The sequence below is a fragment of the Haliotis asinina genome, chromosome 2 (genome assembly GCF_037392515.1).
Source record: "Haliotis asinina isolate JCU_RB_2024 chromosome 2, JCU_Hal_asi_v2, whole genome shotgun sequence".
Lineage (NCBI taxonomy): Eukaryota > Metazoa > Mollusca > Gastropoda > Lepetellida > Haliotidae > Haliotis > Haliotis asinina.
Window position 1 is genome coordinate 19496682 of NC_090281.1, and position 9872 is coordinate 19506553.

The 9872-nt window shown below is 36.7% G+C and overlaps 1 long non-coding RNA gene across 2 annotated transcripts; it reads right to left on the bottom strand.

Moving 5' to 3' along the window:
- Positions 1-1476: 1476 nt before the first annotated feature.
- Positions 1477-9461, bottom strand: LOC137273368 (uncharacterized). 2 transcript variants are annotated; one of them, XR_010956135.1, is made up of 4 exons: positions 9295-9461; positions 6193-6367; positions 5738-5878; positions 1477-3710 (listed from the first exon to the last, which is right to left on the bottom strand). It is a non-coding gene; the product is annotated as an uncharacterized lncRNA (long non-coding RNA). The 2 variants fall into 2 exon arrangements; XR_010956134.1 differs by having other exon boundaries at positions 2435-3862; positions 9295-9459.
- Positions 9462-9872: the final 411 nt, after the last annotated feature.

Sequence of the window (9872 nt, forward strand, 5' to 3'; positions counted from 1 at the left end):
TGCACGCATAAACACTAAGAGTCTCGATATCATAAAATGATGTTACAATAGATGTTTAATACGTCATTTCACACATTTTGTTAGGAACAATTGATGGGTGAACCACCCAGTATATATCACATAGCGTCAAAAGGACTAGCAGCGAGGCGTGTTTGTAGAAGGTATATATACTATTACGTCTTGCTAATGATACACCTAAAACGCTCCACGCACGATCTTGATTCAAAGTATAGAAATCTAGCTAGGAACACGTTCGTTCATTGTTTCGTTTTGATGCTCAATTGCAGACGCGTCGTCGTATCCCGCGTTATAATATCTTCAATGCTTTCTCTAAATCAACTGGGGTAGACAAACGGTTAAAGCGTCCGCTCGTCACGCCGAATGCCCTGGTCCGATTACACACATGGGCAGAATGCTTGAAGCCCATTCCTGGTGTCCCCTTTCGAAATATTGCTGGAATATTGCCAAAAACAAAGTAAAAACCGAATCACTCACTCTAAATCAACAAGGTGCAATGATGTAGCCTTGCACGGTATTTAAGTTCCGCATATCACGCTGAAGCCTGTTTCTAAGTGTCCACAGCCTAAGATGTTGCTTGACGTTGTCACCGTAAAATCACTGGCCCATCATGCCAGTAAAACTCCGACCCACAAACTGTTAGCAGATTGCTGATAACGGAATCGTAGTCCGATTTCAGATTAGTCTCCATAGGTTACATGAAAAGATACTGGCGTACAACACGTTCTGCTTCAGGGTCCAGAACGGGAAAGCGTTCGTATTGCTGCGACATTCGTAAATCTATGATGAACTATAGAGGTTGTATAGTTACGAAGGCTTTGTAGATCGGGACCCCTCTGTTTAGCAGGTATGATCTGCTTCATGTGACATTCGTAAACCTATTATAAACTACTGAGCTCGTACCGTTACGAAGGCTTTGTAGATCGGGACCCTGCTGTTCAGCAGGTATGACCTGCTTCATGTGATATTCGTAAACCTATCATACACTATAGAGCTCGTAACGTTACGAAGGTTTTGTGGATCAGGACCCTGCTGTTCAGCAGGTATGACCTGCTTCATGTGACATTCGTAAACTTAAATAACTGTGAAAAAAATAAGAATTATTAATTGGTCACAAAGGGATAGCACTATCTTAAAATGCCAGCCTCATTGTTATTATATTAATGACGTTGTTTGCCAATGCTTATATAATACATACAAACCAGTAAGTGATACATCCTTGATGTTTCTTACCAAATCATGTAAAATGGCACTTGCAAATCCATCTACAGTAGCAATCTTAAGGTTGTAACACAAGTTCTGTCTGGGAATACACTTTCTCAATACAGTACAGATTCTAGTATTTTTGTTAGGTCGAGTCCCATGTGGGATTTGAACCAACACCTTCAGATGCAGGCACCTAAATTGCCAGCACACAAAGTCAGCCACCTTGCCAGCTCAGCTTCCACTTCCATTATGTTTTTTTGATTGATTGATTATGTTCCAGCTATATCCTGGCAGGGAACACCAGATGAAGGCTTCATATATTGTGCCCATGTGGGGAATCGAATCAGGTCTTCAGTGTGACATGTATACACTGTAACCACTAGGTTACCCCAGAACACCTCTTCTGTTATAGAAGCCACGATGACATTGTGTGCTAACCCAACAAAGTACTTGAATCTGTATTTTGCTGAGCGAGTGTAATCCCAAATATCACATACATCACACTTTCTAAATAGCATTGTGTATTCATTCTGTAGAGTATCAGAAAAAAGTTTACTCCATATTAAGTTTGTTGAACTGATTTCCTTGATACTGAATCAGCCTGAAGTGCCATAACTACACACCTGGGAGTTTCTTCTTGTTTATACATAAGGTAAAAGTACAAAACAGATGTCGTCATTTTTTGAGAAAATAAGCAGGTGCTAATATGGTCTCAAATTTTAACATATCACAACAAAATGATTAATTGGGGTTAGTGAGAGGATTTAATTCATTTTAGCAATACCTGAAAGCATTTGGAAGAGGCTTAGTTCATTCTAACCATGCTGGAATCGAACCCTGGCCTTGAATGTGACAAGTCACTGCATGACGCAGAGTGCTAACCTAAATCACCCACAGATTGCAGGAAGTGGGGCTTGTGAGCAGCAGTGTGTAAGTTAGTTTTGTTTAACACTGTTTTTAGCAATATTTCAGCAATCATGGTATGGGAGACCAGAAATTGGCTTCACACATTGTAGCCATGTTGGGAATCGAACCAGGGTCTTTGGCGTGACCAGCAAACACATTAACCACTGTGAGCAACAGGAACTACAATATAGAAATACACTTCAAAGATGTCATGGTGAAGTACATAGAGTACACTTGTATCTGTCCACATAATGGTGTTGACCATATTCGTATATTCATATATTTCTCCAAAGAAGGCAAAACATTACACTAACAAGAACAAGTTTATTACAGTAATATTCATACATACATGACCATGATACATAGGACAATGGGTGAATGTTGTGTTATGCTATGATGTGCATTCCAACCCAATTAAAAGTCCTTCAGATGATCGGGTCTGGACCAGGCAAACAAATGATCTGGTTTTGACATATCCAGTAAGTCACCATCCAGTCAAACAAGTAACAGCATTTTTGACTCAAGACCGAGATGACTAGTACTGCCATGGTGGTCTTTGTTTCAAGGGGATATAGACATCAACTTTTAGATGTTGGTAAATTATGGCAGTGAGCTCCAAATCATATTATCCAACACTGACTCCAAAGTACGTACAGCCTGTCACTTCTACCACTATCCTGAAGCTTGGATCTAGATACATTCTGTTTGGTCCAGAAAGTTCAGACAAGTTATATCATACAATAAAACTAAAACATGCTGAATATAATACAAAGGGCTTAAGAATGGTAGCCTCAAAATATTTTGGTTTTACCCTTCATACACACACAAGAGAGGATTTCCAATGGAGATATATTTGATCATAACAATTCATTCTTATTGTTTTCCTCAAACCCTATTTAACTGAAGATGACATTCTTTTAAAACAGACAAGTCTCCTGTTTTTGACATTGTTACAAAACTTATTCAAACAAGCATAAGAACTCCCACATTCATGTTTCAGTATTTTCTGAAACAAATACACAATTAGATATTTAAATATTCAAGATCTCCAATACTGGGCCACCCTCAAAATTGTCTTAGTGATTAGGAGGCATGTTCCCAGAAAAATTTTCAGTTGAAATTGGCCAAACATAAACATCAGTTGTCAGGAAAATTGCCAGGACATTACCTATATGCAAGAATGGACATGTTTTCAATGATGTCTGTGGAATTTCACACCAGGGTATTTACACTGACACTTCTCAATCCTGTCTTTGGTTTATCCACCATGGCACCAAGACCACAAGTGAGCGAGTTTAGTTTTACGCTGCTTTTAGCAATATTCCTGCAACATCATGGCAGGGGAAACCAGAAAATGAATTTCACATGAAATAGAAGGGGCACTGTACTGCTACAAGGTGGAACAGTCATCAGAGAAGTTGCTGATGGCTCCAATAGACACATATTCCAGAACCATGGAGAAATCAAAGAATGATCTTAATAAGGCATACCAAGATTAACCATCACTGCTGAGGACAGATTCGTTATATGCCTGGAATACATACCTGTCAAAAATCACAAACTCTTTGCCAATGGGCAATCTGAAAGCCAAGGAACAAAATCAATCTGATATCATAATTTGAAACATAAACAGATTCAAGTCCAATTGCATGATCTTGTATCACCAACTCCTGACAAGTATGGGTTGGTGAATGTTGCAATCTAGATCTTCACAGAATGAAGAGGATATACACTGAAAAATGGAGGGTAATACTGGATGATGTGAAGCTTGTCTACCTGATTAAAGACATGATACTGAACATAGAGTTAAAGTACAAAAAAAAACAGGCATGCTGATTTTCAAAATCATTGTCATATGAAATATTATGAGATGTACCAGTACACAATATTCCAAGATAACAGTCTGTAAACAATCAAGTCTGGACCAAACAACTGAGATATGATGACATACAATATAAAAGCATTGAGAAAAACAGTGTATAATTCTAATCTGTCCATAATATATGGTCATCTGAAATTTGAAGTTAGGTACCGAAAATTCTATATCATTTTGATGCAACTACTGCCTAGCCGGTACACCAGCCTACAGTGTCGTGGGACTAATGATGTCTTGGCTGGTTTACCGACCTATGGTGTTGAATGGGCTAAATAAATATCTTTAAAATAGAACAGCACTAGCCCATTCAAGGACATACTTCTGCTTGTAGCCAATATTCAAAATTATGTGAATATTATGAATCCCTAATGGAAAGGTATGTTGGCTGCATGGGGAAATCTGAATATTATAAAACACATGAAACTGATTTTAACCTTATCTGAACCCCTTTGGTTCAACCATTAATTCCAAAACTATGACCAAGGTATTTTGTCATTTAGTGAACTTAAGAAAACTTAAAAAATCAAAGGCACAATTTTCTATCATTATCAGGTTCTTTCAAATATGCAAAGCAATTGGAAAGATACTTTTAAGAAATAAATTACTGATTGCTCATAATCATGATCTCAGAACATCACTGACAGGTTTATGAGAAACTTAAAAGGACTGAAAACATACTACCTGCATGTGAAAAATGCCAAAATATCTTTGATTTTGCAATTCCATGGGGACATATATTTTCAAAAAACATTGACGAATAAAAGACACTAAACTGATTGACTTTCAATTAATATGTACCCATGATATTGTATATAAAAAAATAAGAAAGAAGAAGAATTTCTGAAAATGAAATTAGTTGATGAACTTTGCTCATTTTGTAAATTACTGTCAGAAAATTTGATACAGGTTTACTGGGAATGGGAATGTGAATGGGTGTAAACATTCTGGTTGAAACTTAAAGAATATAATGAAGATAAATCAACAGAAAATCTGGCCATGACAAAATATACAGTCTTAATTGGTGGAAATAATACTGACATAATGAACCATATATACTTCTTGCTGGTGAATAATACTTCCATGTATGAAGTATAAAAAAACAACTTATCACTGGATACATTTCTAAAAATATTGGGCGATGTTTTTAAAGACGAATGTTTATTGTCAATAAGAATCATAAGATTGCAATCTGACAGAAAATTATCACAACTATTGCATATAATCCCAGCAATAATATTAATGAAATTTCTAGCATGTAGAATGACTTCCCATAAGAACTTTTGTGTTATTGTGTAATTGCACTGTTGCAGAATGTATTTTGTGTATTTACATCTACTGACTTGAATTAATTGCGAATCCTATGTATTAGATGTTTTATTTCTCATGGACTGTTGTATACATGCCTATCTGTAAAGTGCTGAAATACCAGGAAGTGAAACTAAGTTATAGTAACATGGATGAATCCCGAACGTTAAAAATGAAAAAAAAAATTCAAGAGGTAGACATCATGAATACTGACTGGGATACTAATGAACAAAGTTAGAAAGCTGTACTGCCCAATTCTGCTGGTTGCCTCGTGAAGAATACAGTGTACTATATACAGAAAAATTCTTACTCACATTTTCACTTTTAATTTGATATGTCACTTTATCAAGGAGATAAAAACTGTACTTGTGCTATTTCTGAGTTTGCTTACCAATGCTCTTGGGAGTACAAAGAAAAAGTTTTTACCTGAACCTCCGGTCGGAACAAGACTGATATTTGGGTCGTTTCCACTGTTCTCACTCTTCAAACTGGGCAAATTAGCCGGAGGCGGCATACGCCGTGCTGTTCCCACCTTACCCAAGCTTTGTAGCCCATGTTGACGAGGGACTATATACAACAAATAGAACTGATGTAAATAGATTCAATATCACATCACACAGACAATTCATTATAATGGATTAGCACCTTATCTACATCATCGGCCTGATATTATTTTCAGTGGTAACTGTAATTTGACATCTGTAGACAAGTTCAAAATATGTAAACTGAACAAACTCATTTTAAAACTCAGAACCAAACTTTGCACCGTTCCTTTAAAGAAAGAAGCACTTTTCCAAATTTTAGGACATTTGGACCAATATTTTCAATTCATTACCCCAAACAGTTGGATAACTGGTTAGCATAAGTCCATTTCAACTTACCCGCAGTCTTTTGTGTTTCAACGGTTTTGCCCTTATATATGTTGTTGATATTTATCGCCGTGAACTTGCCCTTGCCTTTCTCCCCCCTATTGCCTAACCCCGAGACTGAGGACATCTTGCCGAAGCACACACATTGAAGGCTTTCTCGTATACCCTATGAACGAACCGCAAGTATCTGAAAAAAAAAAAATAACTGCAATATAACACACAAATGAGAAGGGTTAAAGCAACAACATTCAATGTTGTCAAACGCATCCTGCTGAAAAGAGCGCTGGCATCCTCATAGACTTATTGCTAAAGAGTAATCAAGTTCCTGAAGTTCTCATCTTGCCTCAATTGTGGCAAATGAATTATACTTTTTACAATGCATTACGCAAGGATTTCAATTCAAACAGAAACAAACTGATGGGGAACAAAGAAATAGCTTAACTTCTCATGGGTTCCTTGTTAAAGTTTTTCTCTAACAGCTGTTGACAAATCAAAAGACCAAATCCAAAAATTTAATAACTGGTAAAATTGAACACCTGCTGACACCAAGAAGCTTAATGAATGATAGTTACCAGGGTACTTAATAACACACTCTGAACTAGAGGGTTAGAACACAGGAAAAATTAAATGTTAGATTTTACCATACCTACTACGGGTTATAAAGTATATACACAGGGATTTGGAAAGAGAACTTCGACAATGGGCCATTTTCAGGATTATTAGCCATTTCCTGAATTTTGAATGGGCCACTGCCCTTGTATCAATAGTACACTTCAAAATTGTAATGGGCCACTTTTCATTCTAATATGCAAAATGGCCCATGGTCCATGCCTTTCGCAATCCCATGCGTGTGTCTTTAAGAGAATTTCCCATATTTTTATGTTGCTAGAGTATCTGTCTTTACTAGCTGAATTTTTCAGCATTGCAAAAACAGATGTGTATCTATTAAGAGCAAATGCATTCACGCTTTTTTATGTGATCTGTAGCTCTCACTAGTGAGATCCAGAATTTAATACACATACACATAAAATAAGGAATGGATGAGGGGTATACAGTACACACAGCATTTCCAAAAGGAAATGACACCAACCTCCCCTATCTTCCTTCCAAGACTAGACGACCTACTGAAATTGTAATTTATATAAATGTTGATATCAAGTCTGCATAGTAATTAAACTTAACTGGGAATGAAAATCCAAGGTTTGGTACTGACTATCATCAGACGTTGGGCCCCTGCAAATTTGATTATGTTACACAAAAACTGTACTCACATGAGAATACACCAGTCAACTTTCAAAACTGACCTTGATCTAAATACAGATCATTTCATAGCTCATTGATTGCTAATTGATTGTCTACTAAGCTTTGTAATAAAGTTCCATACAGATTTCTCATAAGTATAGGCATAAGCCATGATGGGTGCAACATTTTCTTGCTCTTGTATTAAGATGCAAGTTTGTTGGACTGCTCGAGCAATGCATGATAAAGGCACTGTCCAAACATATTTCATTCCATCTTACACTAGGCAATGTAGGCAATGCACCAAAGTAAAAATTCCAGTTAAAACTTTAAATGTATTTCCTTTTTAGAGCTGATGTGCGTTCTTCAATCTCCATTTCTGCAATGACATACCAATGGATATTTGACATAATTCCTTTTTAAGATGACAAAATCATTCAGTCAACAATGTGGTTTGACTCTGGAGACACAATTTTGACCTGGGGCATTCAAAAGCTGTTTAGGGAGATACACATCTGATGCGAGCAACGGTCAGACATCATAGGTCAAAGCAAAATACCCAAAACAATGCATGATCTGTATCAAAATTAATATATAACAAGATGAAAATGTCAACATTTTCAGTGAGCATTCATATTTGAAATGCATTCTTGTCTCTGTATGGTTGCATACTGCAAAAGCTTGCCATTAGAAAATGTACTGATAAAAGGTCAAGTCCGCAACTACAAAATGCACAAAAAATCAGGCACCCAACATCAGATAGCTTTCAAAACGAAAACATCACCAGTTAGTTTTGAATAACAAATGTGGCTTGCTATGTACACTAACGAGCACAAGACCTTTTTTGTCATCATTGCCAAATAGCTACCTCTGCTGTTGTCAGTAAATACATCAATGCGAAATATGTCACAAACTTATTACGAAAGTATGCAGCACAAGCTTTTCATCATCTTCAAACAGTAGACAGACCTGAAACTACTTCTGAACGACTGGCATCCTAGAACTAGAAGCTTCACAGTAATTTGATGAAGCCATCATTTAGGTATTTTCCTAATTCGTGTCGATCTAAACGTTTCTGACACAAGCAATGGGCATGTTTTGTTGTGTTTCTATAAAAGCTGAAGTTTTACTTTCGTTTGCAGACACAATTATGCGTAGCAAATCAACAGTGTAGATCTAACTGTCACGTCTAAAAATATTTCATAACAATGAAGTGAAGTGACTCGATAAGAGATCATTTCCAAGAAGCCAGTGAAAGAAGAGCCATATACAAATGTTTCAAACCGAAATATCAAAACCCAAACATTGCCTTTCACTAAAACTGCAAGGAAATTGGACATTTAAAAATCTTGCCGTCTGAAATCGATCTTCGGCATTAGCGAGCTGCAACCCAGGCTATTTAGGGGAAGAGTCTAATGAACAATGGTATGATAAATTTATGCAGAAAGAAGAATTTGGGGAAATGTAGATCCGATAAAGTTATCGATTTAACACAACCTTTCACAATATCTAATACCAGCAAAATACTTTTTGCAGCGGAAGTCGGTGTGACTTCTTCGCTTGCATGTGTCATTCTGTGTTGATCGAGTAAAAAGTGAAGTCAATCCTTGCATAACTTCCCGATAATTATGCACCAGAAATGTATACCGAATATGCAAAACACTAGCATATACGTACAAAATGTGTATGCATCGTAATACATGAGCTATGTGTGCACCCGATTTGCTTATATTGCATTATTAGTAGAAAGGCTGAGTGACGCTATGATAGAATATAACGGCAAGCTCTGCCGAAACGAAACAAAGATAAATAGATCACCCCGGGTCGTTCCGGATTGAATTATCTCGGCTTTTAGGTAAAGTAAAGCATACTTACGCCGGCTCGTTCCGTTGGGTTTGTTTCTAGATCAAACTGACAAAGAAATAATCAAGAAGCAACACGGATGGCTTCTGATTTTTGTTGGATTCTTATCCAAAACACTTGTGTATTAGATGCTAACCAAAATGGCGAGCATACAAATATGTAAATGAGCTCGATGATGTCATAATTTTCCCAGGGTGCACCGCGCTAGTGCGTAGCGTGTATTGGCTTGTAGTGAGTGAATGACGCTGTGTGAGATTTAGTAAAATGTGTAAAATAACGTATTCTTGGATACATAACTGATTGTATTTCAGAAAAATAATATGAAACGGTAAAAATAAATTCAACGGTGGAAATATATCATAATCGAATCAGAAGACAAAGTTCAGGTGAGATCTAAATAGACACGGAAATAAGTTATTCTTGGATTGTTATCTTGCTGACGATTTATGAATTTTCCGTATATTGTCTAAAACGTCATTGTTTATGAAGTTTCTAGTCATATCATACACCAGTCAACCTCACTCATCTGAACTATGACTTTGCAAATAAATGTTCGTTACAGTTATAAAAATATGTATCCAAAATCAATT